Source organism: Engystomops pustulosus, chromosome 3, assembly GCF_040894005.1.
Source record: "Engystomops pustulosus chromosome 3, aEngPut4.maternal, whole genome shotgun sequence".
Taxonomy (NCBI): Eukaryota; Metazoa; Chordata; class Amphibia; order Anura; family Leptodactylidae; genus Engystomops; species Engystomops pustulosus.
In genome coordinates, this window is record NC_092413.1 from 131,295,830 (window position 1) to 131,316,488 (window position 20,659).

Below are 20,659 nucleotides of genomic sequence, written 5' to 3' on the forward strand. Positions count from 1 at the left end.
CACACAATTTCCTCAAATTGTGAACAGTGACAACAAGAAAATACAAAGCAAGAAGAATTCAGGTCAAGGACAACTCTTATTATTTATTTGAAGCACTAAAAAGTGATGTTGTTTTACTTATCCTCGTGAGGAACCTGGATCAATCTGAATATTTGAGGTAGCTTGGCATTTTGTTTCTTGATATTGCCTTTATGTAGGTCATCTTCCACACCACATAATATTACCTTATAATTATACTTGTCTTTTTAGTATATGCATCAGTGTTACCTTACACTACCAATCTTAGAACTATTTCTATCACTGTTATCTACCTATACCAGTCGTAGAATTATTTGCATCAGTGTTACCTTACAGTGCTAGTCTTAGTAACCATCAGTGTAACAGGCAGCACAATGGCTCAGTGGTTTACACTATAGCCTTGCAGCGTTGGAGTCCTGGGTTCAAGTCCCATACAAGTTAACATCTGCAAAGAGTTTGTATCTTTTCTCCTTGTTTGTGTGGATCTCCTCCGGTTTCCTCCAAAACATACTGTAAGGGTAATTAGATTGTGAGCCCCATTGGAAACAGGGACTGATTTGGCAAGCTTAGTGTGGCACTGCATAGTCTATGTGCTCTATACAAATAAAGGAATTATTATTATTTCCTTACAGTACTAGTCTTAGAACTAGTTGAATCAGTGTTATCGTATAGTGCCGACCTTTGTACTATTTGCATTATACAGTACTATAGTGTCAGTTATCATACTAATTTCATTTATATCCTCATACAGTATCACATTTTAGTGGCATTATAATTATTTCATCCATTTATATCCCCAAACGGTACTGCAGGTGTTTTAAAATCAGGAAAGCAGAATTCAAGGGACATGGTCATTGTGCTGCTGCTGGGGATGGAGCTGGTGCTTTCCAAAATGTAACTAACTAATATGGTCAGTGCTGATAACATCACACTTCATCCACAGCAGCTTCATTCCATCAGTAGAGCCAGAAAAATGAGGGAGTACAAGTGCATTTTGGTGGAGACAGATTTCCTATCCGGCATTGAGTGGAGGAAGTCACTGGTGTAGTAGGGGCACCAGCATGGTCACACTGTGCAGCGCATTGTTCACTTTTCTGCAACCTCCTCCACCAACTGAAATGGAGACAAAATGTGACTCAAATGGTGGTGGATTATCTGTTTACACGTCTCCTGGAACTGAAGGATGGGTCCTCCCCATTAAATCTCTGGGTGGAAAAATTAGACACATGGCCAAGGCTTGCCCTCTATCTCTTGAAGGTGCTGTCCTTCCTGCAGAAAGTATGCTGTCAGAGCGCATGTTCAACACTCGCCATGATTGTCAACCACAGCCAATATCCTCACTTTCATAAAGATGAAATAAGCATGGATTCCATGCGACTTGGCTGCGCCAGAGCCTGATTAATTGATTAGAGAATTCAATTAAGTAAAATTCTGCATTTGCTCTATTAAAAATGAAAACTATTAAAAATTCTGTATCAGCAGGAAAATTTCAACTAATAAAAATCTGCATTCACTTGATTCCAAATTTAAACTACTAAAAATTCTGCATTAGTTTTAAAATTGAAATCTGAAAAATACCATAATAGCTGGATTTTAACCAGATTGAGAGGAAGGGTTTGAGGTTTAACTTATGGAATGTCTCTGGGCAAATGCACATTTTACTTTTCTCAAATATAATTCTTTCGTTTGGGAATTAAAGGAAATCTACCACCAGGATGAAGGATTGTAGACCAAGCACAATTACATGCTGGTATGTGCCCCCTTTGGCAGGATCTGCTCTTCTTTTAGCTTCTAGCTTCTGGCCTGGTTTCTACAAAAAAAAAGGTAAACAAACATTTCTCAAAGAATGTCTCAAGTTTAACATATCTGAAGTACTTGCATGGCAGAATTACAAACATTATTTTTCTTCTACTGCTCTCACGAGAAAGCTCAATAACCACTATTTTGGATGAGATCCAACTGACTGCAAATGTTTTCAATATTGAATTTGGACCGGTTCATGTTTTGAAATGACCTCAGAACAGAATAAAACAGTCCAATGACTGATCAGAATGCATAACTTTCATGTCTGTATGTAGCATGGCTAAACTGTAAAGAAACTCTTGTCTGAACGCTATGGAGGTCATAAATAATATTATTTTATCTACTTGTTCGGTAAAATTGTCAGAATTAATAATTTTACAACAATATTAATAAGATGTGAGAGGCATCAAACTGATTTTGACAGGAATTACTGTATAGGCCACCTTGTTTGGTCATAGGTGGCCACAATGCTTGCCTATGCTTCCCTGCCAGCTGCAGAACACTTGAGATCGGATTGTACCTATTTAAATAAGTTCACATCTGCATTCAACAGCTTGCATCACAATTTTAGATATTTAAGGCAGGAAGAATAGCATAGCAGACCACGTTATTTTTTCTACTATAAAAAAGGCAGTGTAACATAAGCTACCCTTCAGTACATTGATCTGTATGGAAAACGGAAGGTGAAAGGAAGGCCTTTGATTCTTCTTTAGCATTCAGCTTTTTTTATGTTCTTCTATAATATACTTGCTGTAAGTTCATAACAGAAACCTCCAATACAGGGGTGGGCTCGTTCTTAGAGAAAGATATAACTATAGAGACAAGACAGAATGGATGCGTTTTTGTGGTGCGACAGCGGCAAATCTTTAGCCATCCACCCTTCAGCCTTGCCCCCAGTGCATTGGCGGAACCCACATATACAAGGCCTTGTACCACATCTCCTGAGGCCTCGGACATGTTATAGTGCGTCCTCCTGTCATCCACCACAAGTGGAGCTCTCAAGGTATATTTCCAATCTGGGGCCTAAAGGCAGGCCAAAGCCTTGGTCATGATGTATTATTACATCTGCCACCAGCACCCTATAGGCCGTATCGGAAGCCCGCCACTTGCTGGCTAAACAGCAGCCCCATCTCCACATCCAGTAAGCCCCAGTCAAAACAACACAATTCCTGATAATTGGTTCCACAGGCCAAGTCACCTAACATATAGGCTGTGGCCTCCCAGAAACTAAAGGCCCAGACTTTAAGTGCCAAAGTTGTATTGCCTCACCACAGGCAGATTTAAAAAGGGGGAAAAAACTTTTTTGAGCCGTACACGCTCTGTGGCTGCATTATATCTATTCCTCGGCTCCCCCATTCTCAAAGCACAACACAGGAATGCTTAACCCCTTCAATGAAGATATTTGTATAAAAAAAAAGATATCGGAAAGCGCCAATATTGTGTAGTTAGTTTACAACATTTGTTTTATAAGTAGATAGTAGTTGCGTGCTTACCTTTTTTGGTTAACAGTCACAACCAACTTTAACAACCTAGTCCTCCATCCACCTGGCAGACCTCGATTTACCCACAGTTCAGAGGGTACACTTCAATGGAAAGTTATGAGTGTATAGCTCATTCAAAAAGAAAAAAATGTACTGTTCTGCACCTAACCGTGGTTTTGTTTATCAAAACTTATTACATAAAATTTTCTTAAAAGAATAAATGAAAATTACAATTGTGATTTAATCTAAAAGGAGACGTTTTTCGTAGCCCGTAGCCCGTAGCTCATCATCAACGGTTAGGCGCTGAATTTTTTTCTTTTTGGATGAGCAATACGCTCGTAAATTTCCATTTAACCTCTTCAGTACCACCTTGGGGGAGGAAAATTAGAGGTGACTTGGGGCTAGTGTACCCAAATCTCAGGGCCCTTTTCAGTCAATTACCCACTGCAGAGACCTTATTGCTCAAAATTTACAACCCCACACTTAAAACCTGACCAATTAACACCGACATAGGGAGAGGAATTCCATTATACACGTTCCTTCTAGGTCTTCTAAGAATGGATACATTTATTAGGGACAAATCTACAGATATGGTCAATACAAGCAATACTAGGAGAATAACTTCACACCTAGAAATCCAAATCCTAGGGCAGTGGTGGCGAACCTATGGCAATGGTGCCAGAGATGGCATTCGGAGGCATCTCTGTGGGCACACAGGCTGTCTCCCAGGCACAGAGTTTGCCAGACATGGCATCTTCCTGCAGTCTCAAGTAGTCCAAGTAGTGCCCTGCTATTGTAAAGTGACCCATCCCGTGCTGCTTTGTCCTGCCCAAAGAGTGAAAAGGTGTCGGATTGGAGCTCAAAGATTCTGGTAGCAATACGTTTGTTACTGCCTAGATTGCTGTGGCGGCACTTTGGGAAAAGCTAGTGGTTTTTGAGTCTCACTTTGGGCACTCGATCTCTAAAATTTTCATCATCACTGTCCTAGGGGGAAAATGCTTCTATCTCAGCTTTTCAAAGACAGAGAACAAGCCACCAAGGTTACCTGTATAATAATGTCACTTCTAGAAATCCAGCTGGAAGTATTGCACACATCTTTCAACAATGCTTTAACATAAATCACTTCTAACACCCAGTGGAGGTGGAAGCCAGGGTGCGCACATGTGAAGACTCACTTGACACCTTACAAACTTCTGTCTCTCAAAATGCAGATCTGATCCACCAACTTCAAGACAAACTGGAGGATCTACAAAACAGAAGTAGAAGATGCAAATTAATTTTTTTAGGCATAACAGAAAACCTCAAAAGAGATGACCGGGTCAAATATTTATCTGTTGACCTAATGTCTGCACTAGACCCAGACACTAATCATAAACTACCATCTATTAAAAGAGCACACCACCTGAGGAGGGGCACATTAGGCTCCTGATACCCGACCTAGGCCTACAAATACCAAGTTCTTCCACTACTTCGCCAAAGAAAACATCCTTATTAAAAGGAATATTCACTTCGACTTCTGTTCCCGGCAAAGCCCAAGCAAGTCTTGTACAACATAATGACTGGCAGGATACAAGATACACAAACATTAATGAGCTGCAACATTCTTCACTATCCCTGATGATGCGCACCTCAGATGTTTGGCCTTCGTTTTTCTTGCCCCCCCCCCCCCCCATCTTTGCCTCAATGGGGTGAGTGGTCATACTCCTTGGCATCTGTCTTCTACAATACCTGCTCACTAGGATGGGTTGAGTGGATAGAGAACCATCTGCAATATTGTTGCTTGACCACTTTCCACCAACCGGAATAGGTAATGGCTGTTCAGGTGCTTATACAACAACATCTATATCTCACTTTAACATTTTCAGTCTAAATTGCCCAAACTAAAAAAAAACTCTCGCCCACTTGTAATGTTTTTACACACACACACTATTTGGGCACAATTAGACACAGGTACACTGAAGTCTCTGTGGATAGACCAGTGTATATCCACCTCTTACACTAACAAGATTGCAGGGGTGAACATATTCTTCCATCTTTGTAATATATTATACATGAAACAACCCTAGATCATGACATATACTTGATGTGTCTTTGTTTGACTTTCTATCTTTAACATTTATGCTAAAACCCTTCTTCTCTGCAATTTTCCAATTATTATCCACTAAAATCCTAAACCTACTGATAATTCGTGAAGACTTTAATACAGCCCTTATCCCACACATGGATATGTTTAATTCTTTAACACTAGATACACAAGCCACTCAGAACATAGGCAACCTCATGACCTACGTATCATTATATAACCCACGGGGTCGCATTAACTCCATTAGCAAAGAATGTACTTAGTATTCTCATGTCCATTGCTCCCATTCCAGAACAGATGACATGTTGACATCTTCTAGTTTAAATCCACAGATTACCCTGACCATGCTCTGGTAAGGATGTCGGTAGACCTACTTATCCCCCACACATGCAGCTGTAACTGGAGATTCCCATCATATTTATGTCGGATTTTACGAGCTTCCTGCTAAGAAAATGGGAAGCATTTTGTATATGCAGATGACCCAAGCCTTCTTTGGAGGGCATCAAAGATGATTATGTATGGACATAGAATGGCATATGTGGCACAACCGTAAAATATCAACATTATGATTCCCTGTACCAGTCACTAACCCAAGCACAAGCCGCCTACTTTAGTTTCACATACAGAGGACAACAAACAGAGACATTTAGAAGCGTGACAATTACTAAACACTTTTCTGAGGGATCAAGCCCAATGGCTGGTTGACACTACAAGGAATACATTTTTCAGATGGGGTAATAATCCAAGAAAACTTCTCTCCCACCTTTCCTCTCCACCAAAACCAACTCACACTATTCTTAAGATAGAGAATACCACAGACATGATTGAATTAACTTCTCCACTTGACATTCAAAATGCATTTAGAGAATTTTACACACAATTATTTTCTACCCAACCATAAAACTGAACAGGGACATCGAATTTATTATACAAAACTAACCCACCAAAACTTATGCCTAATCAGCAAAAATTACTAGCCCAAGCATTTATAGTAGAAGAGGTTATATACGCCTTTAAGTCCCTGTCCAATCACAAATCCCCATGTCCTTACAGTCTTTCCGGACTACTATAAAATGCTTGGGACCTACATAGCACGTACGTTAACATCCCTTTACAACAAAATATACCTGAAAGGACTGTTAATCCAGGGGTTCCATGTAGCACACAGAAATCCAATGCTCGTTCGATCTTTACAGACCTATATCATTACCAAAGCAACGTTACAACATCCTCACTAAAATGTTGGAAAGTAGAATAGAACTTTTTAGCTGATTTACTCACACAATTCTAATTAGGCTTGGTTCAGGGCAGACACTCTTCTAGAGGTATTGGAATGGCAATAGCAACAACCATCCAGGCACGAGATAAACACTCCCCTCCAACAATGCTTCTCAGTTTGGATTCTGAAAATGCATTTGATTCAGTCTCTAGAAAAATTTTATAGACCCAGCTTTGCCATAGGAATTTTTTTTTTTACAAACCCTAGACATGAATGTAGAAACATTTATAACTATAACTGGATACAATCCTCCTCTAGTTCCTTTACATCATCTAAAATGACATGGTTGCCTCTAGTCCCCTTGCTATTTAATTTATCTATACACTTAGAATACTCCAGACAAACGTAAACATTAAAGGCATTTGTGTGGGTGCTCATAAGGTCTGTGTGTCAACAATATGGATCCCTTTCTGGCTGTACAATAAATTTTTTCCCCACTTGGGGCACAAACATACCTTCAGATCTGCTAAAACCCACCACATAAGTTAACATTCCCCAGTCTTTTTATAAGCTCTACAAACGTAACATTGCTCCTCTTTATTACTGCTCATCACAGTATTAGATACACACAAAAAATGGAAAAGATTAACAATATCCTGCTCATCTAATAAAGATGGTAGTCTTCCCTAAACTATTATACTTACTACAATCCTATAAATAAATATAATAAATATAACAAATAAATACCCTGTCACGGGCACCCCCGCGATCCATACCACGGATCGCGGGTGCACCCGTGCCTCCGTTGCAGGCACCCCCTCGATCCATATTGCGGATCGCGGGTGCACCCGTGCCTCCCTCCGCTGCCCCACTGCTGCTCCGGTGCACTCACCTCTCCTGGCTCCCGCTCCCGTCCGGACTGGGTCTCGCGCGCGGCCCCGCTCCCTAGGGCGCGCGCGCGGCACTGCCTCAAGATTTAAAGGGCCAGCGCACAGATGATTAGTATTGGTCATTTCCTGTTTTGTATATAACTAGAGATGAGCGAGCACTAAAATGCTCGGGTGCTCGTTATTCGGTACGAACTTTTCCCGATGCTCGAGTGCTCGTACCGAATAACGAGCCCCATTAAAGTCAATGGGAGACCCGAGCATTTTTTCACTAACACAACACATTAAAAGAACAGTAAATAATAACACATTCCACATGTTTCCAGATGTTTTAATTGTAAGAATACATTAAAAAAAACACTATTCTTCACTTTATAGGTGTTCGCGCGTGTCTCCCGCTAAGTTAGGAGATGTGCGCCGAACATCTGGATGTGAAGAATAGTGTTCTTTCAATGTGTTCTGCAATTAAATGGTCCTGTGTTCACTGTTTTCACTGTTTTAACTGTTTTTATTCTATTCTTCACTTTGCAGATGTTAGCACAAGTCTTCCGATAATGTCGGAGATGTGCGCGCACATCAACAATGTGAAGAATAGTGTTATTTGAATGTGTTCTGCACTTAAATGCTCTTGTTTTCACAGTTTGCACTATTTTTATTCTATTCTTCACTTTGCAGATGTTCGCGCATGTCTCCCGCTAAGTTTGGAGATACGCGCTAACATCAGCAATGTGAAGAATAGAATAAAAACAGTGAAAACACGAGCATTTAAGTGCACATTGCAGAACACATTCAAATAACACTATTCTTTACATTGCTGATGTTCGGCGCACATCTCCGAACTTAGCGGGAGACACGCGCGAACACCTGTAAAGTGAAGAATAGTGTTTTATTAATGTATTCTTACAATTACATCTGGAAACATGTGTTATGTGTTGAAGAACAGTGTAAACACTGTTCTTCTGTGTCTTTTATTAATTTAATGCTCGAACTCGAGCCGGCGAGATACTCGTCCGAGTAACGAGCCGGTCCGAGTATGCTAATACTCGACCGAGCAGTATACTCGGACGAGTATACTCGCTCATCTCTATATATAACCCTTTGTTTCCCATCATTCCCTGCCGGATCTTTGTGCCTCTTAGCCTTAGAGAAAGCTTCCTAGCGAGTATTGCTGTGTTCCTGCGTATTCCTGTATTCCTGCGTTCCAGTGTATTCCTGTGTGTTCCCGTTCCTGAGTTCTGTGTTGCCGTGTTACCTGTGTTCCTCCCTGTTGCTGTGTGCCTGTGTTCCCGTTCCCTCCTGCCTGGACCTCCTGTTGCTGACCCCGGACTTGAACCTGACGTTGCATCTCTGCCGCCTGCCCTGACCCTGTGCCTGGACCCGACTACGAGTTTGTCATCCGTTAAGGTACCTCGACCTCGGCTGCCACCGTGGGCTAGTCACACCTGGGAACGACCTAGTGGTATCCTGCCGCAGCAAGTCCAACCCGCTTTGCGGCGGGCTCTGGTGAAAACCAGGTGCCGCTAGGCTCCGGTTCCGGGTGTTGGCTAGTTACATCTCCCGCGGTGGTCCAGAGGATCCACTGATCCTAACAGTAAGATCCGGCCATGGATCCCGCCGAGGCTCCTTCTCCCAGTCAGCCTGATCTCGCCACCATCGTGATCCACCAGTCCCGGCAGATTGCAGCACAGCGGAATCAGCTAGAGCAAGTCACCGCCATGCTCCAACAACTACTTGCTACCCAACATCAGCAACAGTCTCCTGAAGCGGCCGCTGCGACCCCTGCTGCTCCGGCTTATCTTCCTGCTGCTGAACCCAGGCTACGCCTCTCTTTGCCCGGCAAGTATGATGGAGATCCAAAGATGTGCAGGGGCTTCATAACCCAGTGCTCCTTGCACATAGAACTGATGCCGTCGCAATTTGCCACAGAGCGGTCCAAGGTGGCATTTGTCCTCAGCCTTCTTTCCGGGAAAGCCCTGGCCTGGGCTACTCCGCTTTGGGACAGAGATGACCCGGTTGTGTCTAACCTCTCTGCGTTTCTGTCAGAGTTCCGGTCTGTCTTCGAGGAACCAGCACGAGCCTCCTCTGCGGAGTCTGCATTGTTGAACTTGCGTCAGGGCAACTCATCGGTGGGAGAGTACGCAGTTCAATTCCGCACCCTGGCTTCTGAACTTGCGTGGAACGATGCAGCCCTCATCGCTACATTTAAGAAAGGGCTCTCTGCGCAGGTCAAGGACGCACTGGCAGCTCGGGATCTTCCATCTACTCTGAGTGACCTCATCACCTTGGCCACTCGAATTGATGTTCGGTTTAAGGAGCGAGCTGAGGAACTACGCTCCGAGTATCCCCAAGGCCGTGTTAGACGCATTCCTCGCCTGGCGCCAGTCTTCCAAAGGCCGCTCCAGGGTCCGCCTGAATCTTCTGCTGAGGAACCCATGCAGGTTGACCGAACCCGGCTCACTCTACGAGAGCGTTCAAGACGCCGACAGGAGAACCTATGTCTGTACTGTGCCAGCCCTGAGCATTTCATCAGTTCCTGTCCTGTCCGTCCTCAACGTCCGGGAAACGCCAGCACCTAGGCTTCTTGGGAGAAGCGTCCCTAGGTGTAAATACAGCTTCTCCACGTCTGATTCTTCCCGTGCTCCTCAGCGTTGGCACCGGTACCCAGATCCAGGTTACTGCCTTCCTGGACTCGGGCTCTACAGCGAACTTCGTGGATGCAGCCTTGGTCTCTCGGCATCACTTCCCGGTGGTTCGTCTTGAGAAGCCATTGTCTATTGCCTCGGTCAATGGTCAGATTCTCTCCGTACCCATCTGGTTTCGCACGGAGCCCCTGCTTCTGCAAGTTGGTGTCCTACATCAAGAGAGACTTTCGTTTTTTGTGCTGCCCCAAAGCACATCTGCTCTACTGCTGGGTCTCCCCTGGTTGCAGCTTCATGCCCCTGTACTGGACTGGTCCTCCGGGCATATCCTCCGTTGGGGTCCGAACTGTGCTTCACGTTGTATGCAGGTTCCCCGTCCGCTACCTGTGAGGACTTCGACTCTGGCTCCCAAGTCTCTGGAGGGTCTGCCAGCTTGTTATCGGGACTTTTCGGACGTTTTCTCCAAGAAGCAGGCGGAGATTCTACCACCACATCGTCCCTATGATTGCCCTGTGGATCTTCTTCCTGGCGCCACTCCTCCCAGAGGTCGTGTCTACCCTCTTTCAGTACCTGAGTCTCTAGCCATGTCCGACTACATCAAGGAGAATCTGCAGAGGGGTTTTATACGCAAGTCCTCATCTCCGGCTGGCGCAGGGTTTTTCTTCGTTACCAAGAAGGACGGCTCCCTACGTCCCTGTATAGACTATCGTGGGCTGAATAAGATCACGGTAAAAAACCGTTACCCTCTGCCGTTGATTACAGAACTCTTTGATCGCCTACGTGGTTCCAAGGTGTTCTCCAAGCTGGACCTCCGTGGTGCTTACAATCTCATCCGGATCCGCAAAGGTGATGAGTGGAAGACGGCGTTTAACACCCGTGACGGGCACTTTGAGTACCTAGTGATGCCCTTTGGGCTGTGTAATGCCCCTGCTGTTTTTCAGGAGTTTGTGAACGACATTTTTCGGGACCTTCTTTATACTTGTGTCGTGGTCTACCTCGATGACATCTTGGTGTACTCTCCAGACCTTGAGTCCCACCAGGCACACGTACGACAAGTTCTAGGTCGACTTCGTGCCAATCACCTCTATGCCAAGTTAGAAAAATGCCTGTTTCACCAGCACTGCCTTCCCTTCCTTGGTTACATAATTTCCAACAGAGGCCTTCAGATGGACCCCGCGAAGCTGTCTGCAGTTCTTCAGTGGCCACGTCCAGAGGGTCTCCGAGCCATACAGAGGTTCCTGGGGTTTGCGAACTATTACCGTCAGTTTATTCCCCATTTCTCCACTCTGGTGTCCCCCATCGTGGCGCTCACCAAGAAGGGTGCCAATCCACGTGCCTGGTCTCCAGCTGCTGAAATGGCCTTCTCCAAGTTAAAGTCTGCTTTCTCCTCGGCTCCCGTACTCTCTAGGCCAGATACGGACAAACCCTTTCTTCTGGAGGTGGACGCATCCTCCATAGGAGCTGGAGCGGTGCTCACTCAGAAAGGGCCCAAGGGCCGAACTTTGACTTGCGGTTTCTTTTCCAAGACTTTTTCTCCTGCTGAGAGAAATTATTCCATTGGAGACAGAGAACTATTAGCCATCAAACTTGCTCTTGAAGAATGGCGATATCTTCTGGAGGGAGCTCTCCATCCTGTTTGTGTGTACACTGACCACAAGAATCTTCTGTACCTCCAGACAGCCCAGCGCCTGAATCCCAGGCAAGCCCGGTGGTCTTTGTTCTTCTCCCGCTTTGACTTGCTGATTCATTTTCGTCCGGCAGACAAGAATATCAAGGCTGATGCTCTGTCCCGTTCGTCAGATGTTGTTGGAGATGAACCAGTTCCTCGGCACATAATTTCTCCTGATCAGCTTGTTGTTGCAGCTCCGGTGGACCTTCAGCAGCTGCCTCCTGGCAAGACGTATGTTAGACCTGCTCTCAGGAAGAGGATTCTGTCTTGGGGACATTCTTCTCGTCTGGCTGGGCACCCTGGGGTGCAGCGCTCCTTGGCCCTCATCTCCCGCTATTACTGGTGGCCAGACCTGGTCAAAGATGTTCGGGAGTTTGTGGGATCCTGCTCCTCCTGTGCCCGCAATAAAGCCTCTCGTCTCAAACCGGCTGGACTGTTACTCCCGTTGCCGATACCCAGTCGCCCGTGGTCTCACGTGGCAATGGACTTTGTTACTGATTTGCCTGTCTCCTCGGGCAATACTGTCATCTGGGTGGTGACGGACCGGTTTTCCAAAATGTCCCATTTTGTTCCCCTTCCAGGTCTTCCGTCTTCTCCACAGCTTGCCAGTTTGTTCTTCAAACATATCTTCCGTCTGCATGGCCTTCTGCTTCACATTGTGTCCGATCGAGGAGTCCAGTTTGTCTCTAAATTCTGGCGTTCTTTATGTAACCAACTGCAGGTCATCCTTGACTTTTCTTCTGCTTACCACCCTCAGTCGAATGGTCAAGTAGAGAGGGTGAACCAGACTTTGGGCTGCTACTTGCGCCACTTCGTCTCAGCCCGTCAAGACAATTGGACTGACCTTCTACCTTGGGCTGAGTTCTCTTACAATTCTCTGGACTTGGGATCTACTGGTTCGGCTCCGTTCTTCGTGGTCTATGGACGTATTTCTCGCCCACCTCTCCCGCTGTCTACTCCCTCTGTTGTCCCTGCGGTGGAGGATCTGGTGCAGGATCTCAAGGCTGTTTGGGACCAGACCCGCCAGTCCCTTCTACGAGCTTCAGACCGTACCAAGACCCAGGCTGATAAAAGACGTCGAGCTCCTCCTGTCTTCTCTCCTGGTGACAAAGTATGGCTATCCTCCAGATACGTCCGGCTTAAGATACCCAGCTATAAACTTGGGCCCCGGTTCCTTGGCCCCTTTGAGGTAATCAAGCGCATTAATCAAGTGGCATACAAGCTCCGCCTTCCTCCATCTATGCGCATCCCGAACTCCTTTCATGTATCCCTCCTGAAGCCAGTCGTCTTGAACCGCTTCTCCCAGCAATCCCCTCCTCCGGCTCCTGAGGCTGATTCTCCAGATGTATATGAAGTCAAGGAGGTTCTGGACATGAAGTTCGTAAGGGGTAAGCGGTTCTTCCTTGTAGATTGGAAGGGGTTCGGGCCTGAGGAGAGATCCTGGGAGCCTGAAGAGAATATTTTTGATCGGACTCTCCTCCAGAGGTTTCTTGGGACCAAAAAGAAGAGGGGGAGGCCGAAGGGGGGGGTACTGTCACGGGCACCCCCGCGATCCATACCACGGATCGCGGGTGCACCCGTGCCTCCGTTGCAGGCACCCCCGCGATCCATATCGCGGATCGCGGGTGCACCCGTGCCTCCCTCCGCTGCCCCACTGCTGCTCCGGTGCACTCACCTCTCCTGGCTCCCGCTCCCGTCCGGACTGGGTCTCACGCGCGGCCCCGCCTCAAGATTTAAAGGGCCAGCGCACAGGTGATTAGTATTGGTCATTTCCTGTTTTGTATATAACCCTTTGTTTCCCATCATTCCCTGCCGGATCTTTGTGCCTCTTAGCCTTAGAGAAAGCTTCCTAGCGAGTATTGCTGTGTTCCTGCGTATTCCTGTGTTCCAGTGTATTCCTGTGTGTTCCCATTCCTGAGTTCTGTGTTGCCGTGTTACCTGTGTTCCTCCCTGTTGCTGTGTGCCTGTGTTCCCGTTCCCTCCTGCCTGGACCTCCTGTTGCTGACCCCGGACTTGAACCTGACGTTGCATCTCTGCCGCCTGCCCTGACCCTGTGCCTGGACCCGACTACGAGTTTGTCATCCGTTAAGGTACCTCGACCTCGGCTGCCACCGTGGGCTAGTCACACCTGGGAACGACCTAGTGGTATCCTGCCGCAGCAAGTCCAACCCGCTTTGCGGCGGGCTCTGGTGAAAACCAGGTGCCGCTAGGCTCCGGTTCCGGGTGTTGGCTAGTTACATCTCCCGCGGTGGTCCAGAGGATCCACTGATCCTAACATACCCCCACCCAGACTCTTCAGACGTGTCCCATTGCAGCCTAAATATAATGGGGCCTAAACTTCCCTGACCTTTGTCTATATAATATAGCTGCCTTACTGAAAGTGGTGGGGGACTGGGCTTATAACTGACTTTACATAATAATGTCATCAAACTGAGTTGGCGACAATTATTCCTTTAAATAGATGGATGGATGCCAGCTGTAGAAGTCCCAAAATGTGGCCATCCTTATCTCTCGGTGATTTCCCCCATATAAATATCTTCTGGGTTCAAATTACAAATTTTGTGGCATCACATATAGACCCTGACCTAAAACTCACTCTTCTATGGGCAATAATTAGCATGGATGACCCTGAACATGATATCCCTAATCAAATCCAATTGCAAATGATTCCTGTCAGGCGTCTATGAGGGACAGTGTCAAATGCCTTTGCAAAGTCCAAAAACACAATATCCACAGCAGCTCCTCCATCCAGGCACCTACTCACCTCTTCATAGAAGCAGATCAGGTTAGTTTGAAAATTTCTATTCTTAGTAAACACATGCTGGCTATCACTTATTATACTATGTGACATATACTCCAGTATATAGTCTTTTACTAACCCTTCCAATATTTTCCCCACAATGGAAGTTAAGCTTAGAGGCTTGTAATTGCCTGGAGCCCATTTGATATATTGGCACCACATTTGCCTTGTGCCAGTCACTTGGCACCACACCAGACATTACGGAATCCCTGAAGATTTTAGACAGTGGTACAACTATAACAGAACTGAGTTCTTTAAGAACTCTGGGGTGTAACCCACCTGGTCCAGGAGCCTCGTACACATTGTATAAATGTTTTCATACATTTACAAAAATTAAAACCTCCTGTACAAAAGAAAAATTCTTCATTTTGCCATCTTCTGGTGCTAATACCTTCTTCTTACTTTGCTGTACGGAACTGTGTGTGGTGTAATATTTTGTGACTTTAAGTGATGTTTTCAATGCTACCAGTTTAAGTACTATATGGCCTTTTGATCACTTTTTATAGAATTTTTTTTTTAAATGGCAAAAAGTGTGATTTTCGACTTTGGATTTTCGCTATTATCTGTTACGGGATGTTATGCCTGGAAAAACGTTACCTAATGCCTAACATGTATATAATTTTTACTGTTCATTTATATCAGTTCTCGTTCTCTTTAACCCTAGGTTGTCAAACTGAATCTGTTGTCTGACCCAAGGGCTGTCACAGTAACCAATGTGTGTGAAGTCATCAGGAGAGGCGATCAACTCCAATATGGCGGCATTTACAGGTTAACATGGTGCCAACCGACGACCGTTGGTGTTAGCCCGTGAACATCTCCATACAGCGTGAGCCGACTTGTGACATAAAGATATGTCACACATCGGTAAGGGGTTAAAAAGTGGAACAAAAGTCTCAAACTCTTCTGCAACTTCTTCTAAAGTTCCTCATATGCCTGATCGAGACTGGAGTTTATTTGTGACTTTTTAACAGCGATTTGTGCCAAATTGAAACTTTTTCATACGTTGACATCAGGAGCAACACTGAAAAATTCTTGCACGGCTAACTTTCCTAGGCGAGTTATAAAGTCGCAAATTTGCACACAATTATATCGCATGTGCCAAAGAAAGTCACAAAAATACAAAAAAAAGAGAGAATCCTAAGATAAGTTATCCCCATTATTCTTAAGATTTGCAATCTCTGGCAAAACTTATGTTTCAGGTTACATTACAGAAGTACTTTAGTTCACAGTTTTACCATGGACAAAAACCATCATATAAAAATGACAACCTGGACAAGCTCAAGATGGGAATCATAGTGTCAGATGACTTACCCATCCCCCTTTCCCTGTTTGTATTTGTGTAATGTTTCAGTGACCTGATCACTATTTGTGAAAAAAAAGATATTTCTGTCCTAAAAATGTTAATAAAAGTACATTAAAAAAAAAAAAGGAGAGGACTTTTTGACTCAATCCCAAAAGTGCTGCTTTAAGTCACAACTTCTGTATGGGAACCTATCTGTCTTGTGCACTTGAATTAGAAAGTATAGAGCAGGGGTATCGTGTACGTAAAAAAAATGATTACATTTCTGATTACATCAGAGGAAATAAGCAAAATCAACCCCTGGAAATAACTCAATTAACTCAATTTATTCTATAAACAAAATCTAAATTAGAAACTGTCAAGTCTATTTTGAGAGTGTTATTTATATGTCTCTTCACAACCTGTTAATAAATGTAGGTTAAAACGTAAATTTTAGTACCAGAGAGATGATCTTGTGGAGAGGAAAAGTCTATGTTTATGTCTTCAAGGCATCAACTAATTCTTTATACAGGGCTCACTTGAATCTGTTTGTCCTATTGTTTTATGCAGTCTTTTATGTAAATTAGTGTATGCAGTAAATGTTCATTATTATCTTTATGAATTTGCTTGCATTATAATCTACTTCACTTGACATTGCACCTACTTTTGACACTAGCACCTCTAGAAAACTACTTCAGATCAACAGGTCAGATCAATTTGGGACATTAAAAGGGTTTTTTAGGAATGTAATGCAATACAGGTAGTCCCCGGCTTATTTGCAAGATTGGTTCTGTAGGTTTGTTCTTAAGTTGAATTTGTATGTAAGTCGGAACTATATATTTTATAATTGTAACCCCAGCCAGAATTTTATTGGTCTCTGTGACAATTAGATTTAATAGGTCCGTTTGTAACTAGGGGTGGTCTGTAAGTCGGGTGTTCTTAAGTGGGGGATCGCCTGTATAAGACATAAATGTTCCAATCATCACTCATTTGTGCTCTGGGTTTATTGAGGTTTTTAAGTCCACATATTGCTTAGCTTTAGTCAGCAATGTTAATTTAACACAATTTTAAACTTTGTTTTATAGCACATGTTAACTTTTGTTATTCTTTTAGGCATAACTTTAACGTTTTATTACAGTTAGTCTAATACAGATGGTCAAGGCAAGCACTAAAGTAACAAATAGCACTAGGCAAGCACTAACATAACCATGAGCCTACTTTAGAAAGTTGCCTCGGACGACAACCCCTTGCTGGATTATGGGGGCAGGGGGGCATCTTGGGGCAGTGTAGCCCCAAACCCTTGGTAAAACACCACCTGGACTCGGCCTAAGACCGGGCCATGGAACACCTAGTCCGGGCCGAAGTCAAAGAATTTAAACCTTAAAAAAAAAACTAAGCTACACTTACCTCTAGCTTCTTCTTCCCACAGCTCCGTCTTCTTTTCCTCCCTGCACACAGTATGACGTAATGCGTTGTTGCGGGCAGAGCATTTTTTTGTGAAAAAATATATACTGTATATCAGCATGTGAAACTAGTCTAGTAATTAGGTGTATTTTTCAGTTGCTTCAGTCAAGCTCAAGATCAGTTTAAAGTTCTGTAACTTGTTTTGGAGCTATACACCATTTTTTGAGGATTTTGTAATGCGTTGTTGCGGGCAGAGCCACGGGGATAAGAAGCTGGAGGTAGGTATAGAGTTGTTTTTAAGGGGGCTCTGCTGTGGACTTTACAAGGGGCTTTGCTTTGGAAATTACATTAAAGGGGGGCTCTGCTGTGATAATTTCATATAAGGGGGGCTCTGCAGTGGACATTTCAATAAAGGGGGCTCTGTCCTGGACATTTCATTAAGGGGGAGCTCTGCTGTGGACATTTTATTAAAGGGGGGCTCTGCATTGAACATTTTATTAAAGGGATCTCTGCTGTGGAGCTTCCATCAAAGGTGGCTCTGCAGTGGACTTTCATTAAACAGGGGCTCATTGCCTCAGACTGCAGAAATATTAGGTTCATCCCTGTATTTATCCTGTTAAAGTTTGAGGTTCACTGCCAGGAGCAGTAAGACATGTGACCCCGGGCAGAAGAAATCAGGACCTCCTATGACATCATGGGTCTTGCTGGCTTTTAGCAATACATAAGACATTATATATGTTGACATGGTCACCATTTTTTGTGAAAAAAAAAATGTTTTCTGAAAATGTTAATAAAAGCATATTCAAAAAAGAGAAGAAAGGTACACATCAATTTTTTGGACTCAATCCCACTCCACGGAAAAAACGTGCTACATGAGGTTACAACTTATGTATGGGATCCTAATTGTCTTGTTCACTTGAATTAAAAAGTAAAGAGCAGGTGTATTGCATGTCTTTTTCTGTGGATTTGGAATAAATGTCTATAGTGATTTAAGTATACAGGCAGTCCCCGGGTTACATACAAGATAGGGTCTGTAGGTTTGTTCTTAAGTTGAATTTGTATGTAAGTCAGAACTGTATATTTTAATCTTTGTAATCCCAGCCAGAACTTTTTTGGTCTCTGTGACAATTGGATTTTAAAAATGTTGTATTGTCATAAGACTCAGGATTAACACTAAAACTTCATTACATACACCTGTGATAACTGTTACAGCTGATCATTGTAGCCTAAGACTAAAGTACAATAAATTACCAATATCCTGTGGTCCGTTTGTAACTAGGGGTCGTATGTAAGTCGAGTGTTCTTAAGTAGGGGACCGCCTGTACACCGAAATATTTATTTTACCAATATATGTTGACCTGGTCACCCATTATGAAAATATATATATATCAGCATGTGAAACTAGTCTAGTAATTAGATGTATTTTTCAGTTGCTTCAGTCAAGCTCAAGATCAGTTTAAAGTTCTGTAACATGTTTTGGAGCTATACAACAGTTTTGAGGATTTCTGGAATTGATGCAACTGCAAATTGTAGACTCACATCATGCACATCTACCCCAAAACAATTAAATGGGAGCTGAGCTGCAGTACTCAAAAAATAGGGTTGAACTTCCAGCTTAATTTCCTGAGTGCAGTTTCCAGATCCTTATAAATCGGAAAACTAGAGAAAAGATATCATAATAACAAAATCACAGCTCATAATGAGACTTCCAATAATATCTTCTGTTTTAGAGGAGAATAAGGAAAATCCAATACTATTTAAAATCAATTACAACTTATTGAGGGACATGTATCAATATTTCTGCTAGTCAAATTGTCTCATTTTTGCGACTCTTTCGTATTTGCGACTTTTCACTTTTTTTCAAGTACACCTTGGTCTGCACCTTGTGCAGTTTGCCATATGTTTCTTAGATGTTCTGTGCAACCTTTCACTTGCTTATTTTTGCGACTTTTTAGGCGCAAATCTGCACCTGTTCCAGGGCAGGTGCAAAGGAAGGATTTTTTTCATGGACTCAGTTTTAACATTTAAATTGGAATTATTTCACATGCTTTAAATGTTTAAAATTTTGCACAGTAACCTGTTTTTTGATCCAGACATTTTTGCATTTACATTTTTTTTAATTTATTGGTTACTTCTAAGGGTGAGATCACACGGAGCATTTTAATTGCGCTTTAATTGCATTTTGATACTTATTACAACAGCTAAGGAGAGGTGATTTGCCTAATTACATTACTGTTAAGATTTACATTTACAACACGCTATATAAATACTATGTTAACACATTTGTTAACATCAGGTTTATTATGCGTTTTGTAAATGCAAATGTTAAAAGTAATGTAATTAGGCAAATAGTGTGACTGCACCCTTAGCACCACGTGTGACCGCAGCCTCATATGTCGTCATCTCCCTGGGGTGTGACTTGAGTGCTTAAAAATGCAGGACACAGCCTCAAATCCAAAATTAACAGTAGTGTCCAGTGGCTTATGTCCATTCCTGCATATAACCCCCTCATGTGGCTTGTGTCTTCTTCTGTATATAACCCCTGCTGTATATAACATGGCGTATGTCCTCTCCTGTATATAAACCCCTCACATGGCTTGTGTCCTCTCCTGTATATAACCCCCTCACATGGCTTGTGTCCTCTACTGTATATAACCCCTCACATGGCTTATGTCCTCTTCTATATATAACCCCCTCACGTGGCTTGTGTCTTCTCCTGCATATAACCCCCTCACATGGCTTATGTCCTCTCCTGAATATAACCCCCTCACATGGCTTGTATCCTCTCCTGTATATAACCCCCCTGTATATAACATGGCTTGTGTCCTCTCCTGTATATAACATGTGTAGGGGTTCAGCTCAAACATGGGGGTCGGCAATGACAAAGCTCTCTTGGACAGCAGGATTAAAGTTGAAACTGTGCATTTATTCCAGCAAAAACAGCAGTAACAAACAAAACATCAAATAAAAATCCTTGCCTGTCCGGCTCTAACTAAACGCTTGGCGGCCCTCACTAGCCACTGGAGGGCTTCTACCTGCCAGCATGAAACATACATTCAGTAACCCCGTGACACTCACGTGTGGCTCTCACACAGTCCAGCCTCTGTGTCTCCAGGTAGAGAGCGACTCCTGACTGCTCCACACCCTTCTTTAAGGGATTGCACACCTGGTGCATTGTTAGACCCATTGCAGTGTGGAAGCTTTGGTCTGGAGCAGTGATCACACTTGTCTCCACTCCAGCAATTAGGGTCCTGTACCAGGTCTTCCCAGAGACCAACACATGGAGAACAGCTTCCAGTTTGACCCCATTCACACTGTGGTTGCTGTAATACACAAACCTTCATTTTCTCGCCAATTCAATAGTGACTTTGTCACAT

The 20,659-nt window shown here is 43.7% G+C and overlaps 1 long non-coding RNA gene across 1 annotated transcript; it reads right to left on the reverse strand.

The window, feature by feature from the left end:
• Nucleotides 1-423: 423 nt before the first annotated feature.
• Nucleotides 424-20,418, reverse strand: LOC140120557 (uncharacterized). Its single transcript, XR_011853868.1, has 3 exons — nt 20,361-20,418; nt 4,348-4,548; nt 424-1,828 (listed from the first exon to the last, which is right to left on the reverse strand). It is a non-coding gene; the product is annotated as an uncharacterized lncRNA (long non-coding RNA).
• Between the last annotated feature and the right edge of the window lie 241 nt (nt 20,419-20,659).